The sequence below is a fragment of the Cryptotermes secundus genome, unplaced genomic scaffold (assembly GCF_002891405.2).
Source record: "Cryptotermes secundus unplaced genomic scaffold, Csec_1.0 scaffold483, whole genome shotgun sequence".
Taxonomy (NCBI): Eukaryota; Metazoa; Arthropoda; class Insecta; order Blattodea; family Kalotermitidae; genus Cryptotermes; species Cryptotermes secundus.
Window position 1 is genome coordinate 89,086 of NW_019744115.1, and position 8,720 is coordinate 97,805.

The 8,720-nt window shown below is 37.5% G+C and overlaps 1 protein-coding gene across 1 annotated transcript in view; it reads left to right on the forward strand.

The window, feature by feature from the left end:
* The first annotated feature begins 4,969 nt into the window (after positions 1-4,969).
* The window catches only part of LOC111874479, a 208,695-nt gene continuing 204,944 nt past the window's right edge, over positions 4,970-8,720 (forward strand). Inside the window, exon 1 of the mRNA XM_023870016.2 lies at positions 4,970-5,440. The gene's annotated coding sequence lies outside the window, so the exon portion shown is untranslated. The remainder of the gene's footprint in view (positions 5,441-8,720) is intronic.

Genomic DNA, 8,720 nt, shown 5'->3' on the forward strand with positions numbered 1-8,720 from the left:
TTTTAGTGCTTTCATTCCATGTGCAGGTTTCACCCCATTATAATATTTTCATAGAATTGTGTTTTGTATATTAGCTGGGTACAGAATGTGTGCCACATTATCATCTTTTTAAGCCTGAAGATTTTTCCTATGAAGCTTCATTCAGAAGGCTTTAGAAATGAATTACTCGAAAGCAGTTTTTGTCATAATATTGATTTGTTAAAGACAAATCCATCTGCCATTTGTGCATAATAGGTATGTAACACATAACAGTCAGAATTACTTTGAATGAACATGATTAACATGTAAACATGTAAGTTATGCTAGATTATGTGACACGCAAGTGAAAAGCATCATGGGAGTTTGAAAATTTCCAGAGACAAAACTCAGTTTCTGGAGACCTTAATGTCAGCTGTAATGATGACATGTACATTTATTGTTTAGAGAATTATAGAATTATATTTCAAGTTGTCACTCGTATATCCTCCCCTTATGTTTAATCTTCTTGTAATTTTATAAGATTATAGTTTGTTTTCTGAAAGAGTTTTAATTGTGTATAAAAACTTGTATTCAATATATGTATTTCATATTTCAACTTGAGAATTTACAGGGAGATGTGAGGAAACATATATTGTATAGAATGTAGCCACAGCGTGTACATATGTAATGAACTTTCTTGTCCACCTTATGAATGTTCCTCTGGTTGAACACTGACGTGTTCCTATAAAATGCAGTGTGGCCAAATGCAATATAAATATATGCTAAACCTTCATATTTTCAGAATCAAAGGACCCATATTTTTTAGAACTTTTTTGGATTAATTATAATCGAAACAATTGGGAAGAAATGTATTTTTATGTAAGTTTTTTGTGACCGTTAATTTTATGACCTTATAAATACAAACAGGATGCAGTCATTTAAATTATATTACACAACAAACAGTTTTTGTGATGTACTGGCAGAATGTACAGGACCTGTGGGAATATACCACTGCATTGCAAGCACACAAAGTGATGTTATTTAAAGTATGTCTGGGGAAGCTTTGTCAGATGATTTGATGCGTGTCTTTCATGTGATGGCTCTCACCTTAATCATAAGTGTAAAATTGTTTATTGTGGTACTAGAGTATTTGGGACTGCTCTGTATTTTGGGTTATACTATACTAAACCATACTGAGTGAGTGAGAGAGAGAAAGAGAGTGAGTGTATGCATGCATGCATTACATTATTTTATAGTGAACATATCATCATTTTATGCTATAATGTGTTTTAAAGTAAATGATATGTTTCTTCCAGAGCTTATACTAAAATATTTTAATGGGTTAGTGATTAAACATAGAATTTAGATCAATAATTGACTTTACTGGATATCTATTACTGTTTACATCTAGAAAAGCTACACAACTTTCTAAGTTTTTCTACTCTGTTATACACATATCTTCTTATACTATACTCATTGCTTGCTTTTGGCGTTCAGTAACGCTAATTGTTCTAATGCTTTCATGCTCACATCCCATTCTGTCTGTTTTGTTGTGACAACTTCACATAGGTGTTCCACAACTGTCTATACATACCACTGTATCATGCCATCCAATTGGAGGTGTAGGGAGGTGGTGCTTCTCTTGCTTACTCCCAGGTCTTAGAACACCTTGTGCATAAGGTGAGACTCGGAAGCTCTGGCCTAGGTTGATATATAGCTCTGTATTCAACAGACAGTTCTCAGATTTGCACAGAAGGTCATTGCAGACTTTCAAAATCATGTTAGCTGACAAGCCAGCTTGTCACAGGCTGGTGAGCAGACAAAGTTTGGATTGATAATTGAATTTATTGGACGTTTATTATTCTTAACTAAAGGTAATAACACTCTTGCTGTTCTGCGTATAATGAAAATAACTACAGCACATTCCAAGTCTTTCTGGTCTGCTGTACCTTCATGTACTCATTGCTTTGTTATGGAAGGGTCTCTTGTAATACCATCTGCAGGACGAATGGCTTGGCCAACTGTCTCTTGGGCAGTCCTGCAGTGATGTCTCATTGGTGGTCATTAGTGATGCTCCTGTGTAAGTGGTCATGAGATATGAGTTGTCCCTTATCCATCCCTCAATTTTAGGCTCTTACCATCCTTCCCTGTGGATATGCTGAGTTCATATCAAGAGGGCAGTAGTGGCACCATCGCTTTTCCTTTTCATGTCCTCCTCTGGTTTGTTAGGCCTTTGTTGACTTCTTCTGGGAAGTTCTTCTGAGGGTGTCCCTGTCTGCAGTCTCTCCTAAAATGGGGATTGCCCCCACACTGTCAACATACAGGTTTCTCAGTCCTGTCTTCAGTTCCTGGCAGCCTGTTTGTGGCTTTTGCCACCACTTATCAGGGCTTGACTTAGAGGCTTGTCCAGCGTTCTCTCGCCACCCATGAGGAAAGAGAACTTCACTTCCCAGCACCTTATCCCATCGATAACTGTATGAGCAGCTCTCCTCCAGATAAAGTATTTGGGCAGTCTTGGCGAGAAAACTGCTTGATGGTGGAAGAAACCCTTGCAGAGATATGCTGTTTAGTTGTGCCCAAGATTTTAGCTGGGAACAGTATGTGGAGGCAATTTGGTGGTCCCCATAGTGGCTTTCAAGTGCCTGAACAGTGTCTTTGTACCTCACTTCTATGCGGTTGCTATGCAGGACATCTGATGGCCTTCCCCTACATAATTGCCTGTAGGCGTGTTATGTTCTCCTGGTCTATCCAGTTGTTTGTGCTCTGCCATGGTCTTGTACTGGGGATGAAATGGGGTCCAGGACATGGACCCTTTGAACTGTTGATTTCTTGTGAGTGTATGAATTTTGTTATTTTCATTGTCCTTGTACAAACATGACTAAAAATATATGATGCTATTTTGATCCCTCACTATTACCACACTTACTTTATTTCTTCTGTTCCCAGGCATAATATGTCTGTTCTTGCCATTATTTCTGTCATCAGCATGTGTTTGTGAAATGTAGGATCTATACTGTTGATTAACTGTCATCACGTTTTTTTCATTAAATGAGCACCACAGTGAGGGATCCAAAATCACATAGAACATGTATTAATTTCCCATTATTAGCACAGCATTGTTAAGAAAAATATTGGAAGGAGTGTCAGTACTGTAAAAATAATTATTTATAATGCATGATCAAGTATGACTGGAGACTGATTTTTGGCCATATAAATTTTATACATTGGTTTACATGTGATATTTGACATTGTATCAAGTGAGAACAAAGTGATGTCTGAAACTGATGCTTGCAGGTTGTAAGGCAGGGTAGGAAGCAGTAGATCATTTGCTCAACTAGTTGAGTATCTGTGCAGATCACCTCACTTCATTGGTGCTAACTTTGCTAGTGTCGTACCTGTATCTAGAATCTTTGCTGAGGTTCATCATTGGATTTAATCAGTATACATATTTATAGAAATGTATTGAAAATGTATTTATATATATTTTATGGAGGCAGTTATTACAGATATTGCCACTGTTGTAAATGAAACTATTTATGGAATTCATAGGGGGATTAGAGGGTTTTTAGGGTCTTCCTACTTCTTAAGAAATGCTGATATCTTGTAAAATATTGTTTAATTGTGCTTTTGAATTGGTTTTATGTCATTATGTATATGAATAAATTAATCATTACATTTGCTATTGTGTGTTACTTGTGAAAGTTTTCCTCATTAAGTTTTTCCCATAAGTTGATCCTCTTGACATTGTTTGCAAACATTGATGTTTTCATGTCTGTTGTTCTGTTCTCTCCTCTTCAGGAGTTTTATCAACTATGACACTGGATGAGATCAGTGAGAGGATTATTTCTTCTTTCAATCTACAACTTGTTTTGAATATTCCTAGTTTTGTTTTAACACATTTTGTACTATCACTTTACTTTACTTCTGTAAGATATTGTGGTATTTTTAATTGTATGAAACCAAATCTTTTTCCCTTTTTATGTTGGTATATGCTTTGTCACAATTTATACATTAAGTTATTGTACTATTATTCATTTATTTTTCATCACTAATCTCTCATATTTCCATGCAGTCTTCCAAGCCTGTAGTAAATTTGTTCCATGATTGTTTTAGGGCCCATTTAACATTATTCTGGTAACCTAACTGATCTCTTCCCCCTGCCTCTGTTTTCATCACCTATGTGCTTGAACCATATTTACCATGCTTCATTCCTCTCTTTAGTCAATCAAGGTGTATCGTCTTGTTTTCTGTATGTTATATGAAACAAAATTAAACAGATTCAATAGTGTTCTGAAGATGGAGTATAACACTCAGAATTACTGTGTCTTTGGTCTCTATTCATCGTCCAGTATTAAAAAAAACTATAAAACCAAGTTTTTGAAACTGGATTTGTTTCTGTCCTCAGGTGAGGGGTGAGGTATCTACTGTGTTAGGTCCCCTAGAAAGAGCTAACATTAATCATTGTACTGGAGGTTAGCTCTTAGTAAAGGACCCAACAGCCTAGGTGTATCACCTCTCCTGAGAATGGAAACAGGTCCAGTTTCTGAAATGTTGTATTCTACATCTTTTAGAATAGCAGACAATGGACGAAGTCCAAAGGCGCAGTAGTTCTGAAGACTGAAATTGTTGCTGATATTCTGAAAAAAGAAAATGCCCCCCACCCACCACCACCACCACCACCATTTCGAGCTCTGGGCTCAACTTATTATTTTCCAGCCTTTGGAACATGAGAGGAATAATCATTCGAAACTTTTTCTTGAGGATTTAAGACATCTTTTAACCTTTCTTGAGTCGTCATGCAAAACTTCGATGGGCGAGGTGGGGTCTACGGAGGACAGTATCCACCATAGCTTATATTCTCACGGTCTAGTCGTCATGATACGATGATCATGAGGTTTCGAAGTAGTTACGATATCGTCCAACAGATGTCTAGCAATGCATCGTAATGGGTGAAACGGGTGAAACTGCGTTTTAACGTACTAATTGTGAGTGAGGCGTCTGTGACCTCTGTGACAGTGTCGCTACTGATCAAGGTAGAATTCGATTCTCAGTTGTTTTCACCTACAATATTTCAAAGTTTGGAAAGTTTAAATGTGTGATGGAATTCGTTGTAATGAACATAGTTTTTCGAGTATTTCTGTGAAATTATTAAGTATTTGTTAAAGGAAGATATAATACATTATTGTTCCATGGACACATCACTTGCCAAATTACACTATATACCTACAGTTGCAGCGTTTATATTAGTACTTGTATTTAATATCGCAAGTGATCGCCACATATATGAGTGAACATTGAATTTACTTGATGGAAATGTTAGTTTTTCTAAAAGAAATCTGTTTTAAAATATCGTGTTGTAATTGCAATCAGTTTCGTAGCATGAAAGTTTACAAGTGAGAACTGTGTTCACTGAAATGGATTACGACAATGTGCACGTGCAAACCGCAGCCTTGACATCTCCCCGGGAACGATGGCAGCAAAGGTAGGAGAAGAAACTAATGGTACAGAATTACAACTGACAATTTGTAATGGGGTTACCTGCAGAAAATGGGGTGTGACCCCCTTTTTTTTATTGCTAGTGGGGTGGGGCTAAGTTCCTTGTACTGCGGCCACTTCTGGCCTATTGTACCAGCCCCAGATGATACGTGAGGGTGATTGTGGAGCAATTGGTGGAATGAAGATTGGCAGGGGAAACCGAAGTACTCGGAGAAATTCTGCCCCAGCGCCACTTTATCCACTACAAATCCCACTTGTCCAGACCCGGGATCGAACCCGGGCCGCCGCGGTGGGAAGCCAGCGACTAACTGCTTGAGCTATGGCGCGGCCAGGTGTGCCCCTTTATAGCAGGTTTTTTTTCAACCTTCAGAAAGACATAGTATATCGATGGTTTAAAGCATGAATATTGTATATTCGCATTTGACCAATTTAGAGATGATGTATTATGTTCATGATTGTTAAATATGCTTCCCTTCTTCTGCAAATATTGTAAATCAAGAAGTAACTATGGCGATTGGAGATGGAACTGAAAATAATGGAAGACTAGTCACACGGCATAATCCTGTCTTGCTTGTTTTGTTTTGTATCTTGTAACACACATGTATGTATATGTAATTGACTTGTTTTATTATCCCTTGGCTTGTTAAAGCCAAGTGGGATTAATAACGTGAGTAAGTTATTCTTAATGTATGTTTATTTTTATTAGATTCTTTTACCTTACATTATTATTTATGTTTATTGATTGATGTATATGATTTTGATCTTGTATATGCATATTGATATCTGTATTCAAAGGACAATTTCCACATCCTGGTTTTTTAACCTGTAGGGATATATATGGAAAATAAATGGACAATGAACAATGAACTAGAACAGTCGGTTGGTTCATCTTCAGTGTGTTTATCATTGCTTAATGTGAAAAAAAAAGAAAACAAAAAGATAGTGAGATGATTTTATCAAGTCCACAGGGGTCTTTTAAGGAGCCAGGTTCCATAAACCATCACAGGTACAGCAGAAAAGTATAAATATCCTTTGACACTTTCCACATTAAAATATTCACTCCCTCACTCATGGACCTGAGCACTTCTTGAAAAGCCGCCAATTGTGCATCCATTGAAGAACTTGCCAACATATTATGGAACCCGAAAGTTCATTACCGTGTTCACAAAAGCCCTCTGTTGGTCCCTATCCTGAACCAGATCAATCCGATCCGTACCATCCCATCCTATTTCTCTAAGATCAATTTTAATATTGTCCACCCACCTATGGCTTGGACTTCCTAGTGGACACTTTCCTTGTGGCTTTTCCACCAATATCCTATATACATTCCTATTCTCCCCCGTTCGCACTACATGTCCTGCCCATCTCATCGTCCTTGACTTGATCATTGTAAATATACTTAGAGAAGAGTACAAGTTAAGAAGCTCCTCATTATGCAGCTTTCTCCAACCTCCTGTCACTTCATCTCTCTTCAGTCCAAATATTCTCCTCAACACCCTGTTCTCAGACACCCTCAGTCTGTGTCCCTCCCTTAATGTCAGAGACCAAATTTCACACCCATACAGAACCAAAGGCAAAATTATAATTTTGTATATAAAAGTAAAATAAGTAAATGTATCCCTGTAACAGGCCATGGAGGCCCATAGGGTTGTGAGACGTTGAGAGTCCCACATTATCTAGACAATCGGCTCACAGATGGCGGTAAGGTTGTCAGCCTTACACGCCGGCCGCGCTCTACTCCCCAGGAAAATTATTTAATTAATTCCTGGTACTCATTTCTGTTAGAAGCTGAGTCGACCCCAGGGCCATAGTGCGACTGGAAGGATTAGGTCAATTGAAGAAATCCAATGACCTCTTCAGGACTTGAACCCGTGACCTTCCGGCTTGTAGCATAATGCCTCAACCAACTACGCTTTCTAATTTTTATGTGTTTAGACAGCAGACAAGAACACCAAAGGTTCTGGACTGAATGGCAGCAAGCATTATCCGAATTCACTGTCCCCTTAATTTCCTACTTAATCAAATGTTGATTTGTTACCATTGTTCCCAAACATGTGAACTGTGGCACATTTTCAAAACATCTGTTACCTAACTTTATGTCATCATTTTACCCTGCATTCTGGTTATGAGACAGCAACATATACATAGTTTTCTCTGTGTTTACTAGCGTCAATTAAAGTTTGTGTGTTTTTCTGTATAGTATTTACATTATCACCCAGTAGGTTCACATCATCAGCACAGAGCTGCAGCTGGTATATCCAATTTAATTTCAGTCCTGCCTGGTTTTCCTGGACCTTCCTAATGACATATTCCAAAGCAAAGTTGAAAAGCATTGGCAATAAAGCATCTCATTGTTTTAGACCAGGCATGTCAAACTCAACTTGTACAGAGGGCCACCTCAGCCCTATAAATAATAGTCCAGGGCCGCACTTCAAAATAGAAATATACATTAGATCGTAATTTTATTTGAGACGGCGTTTCGGAGACCAGACTCTGTTTCTATCCCCGGAGATGTGGACCAACTCTATCCACTGGGCCCAGTAGAGTAGGCCCTTTATCTGAGGATGTAGACATCGTCAAGTCTTCGAAATGTCGTCTCAAATAAATTTACGACGATCGGTAATGTCCAAAGATTCGATCATTCTATTAATACACAATCATCACGAACTGTTAGATCCAATTCACAATGTTCTTCATTATGTTACATTCTAAACTGAACATTTTTAGTATCAATTGGCATTTGAAAACAAGGCACGTAACATATCAAAACAGGAAGGAACACAACCCACGACCTCGAACACATATGTGCAACGAGAGGACCATATATTAACCTAAGCAGTGATACAGAAGGCAGCAGTTTTATCATTCATAATTTTTGACACCTGATGATGACAACATTGTTCGAAACATGTAATGTAAAACTTAAAAATGAATAACTAAATATTGCCTTATAGAACATCAGTGTTGTATGTTAGACTGTGGAACTGATACTAAGTGAAAAGTGCAACAGGATGTTACAGTATAATACTAAAGTGAACAATTAGTTCATACCCCGCAAATCAATTAATTTCTATAGCATTTGTTTTCAGACATTTTAAGTTAACGTTATTTTTTCAAATAAATCGCATTTCACAGCCGCACAAAATTGTTGCCAGAATTAATATTTTATATATGCATCTTGACTTTTAGAATATGGGAAAACAAAAAGTCGGTTCTTAAACTGAATACTTAAAAAATCCTGATTCATTCCTCTTCTAATTTTATCA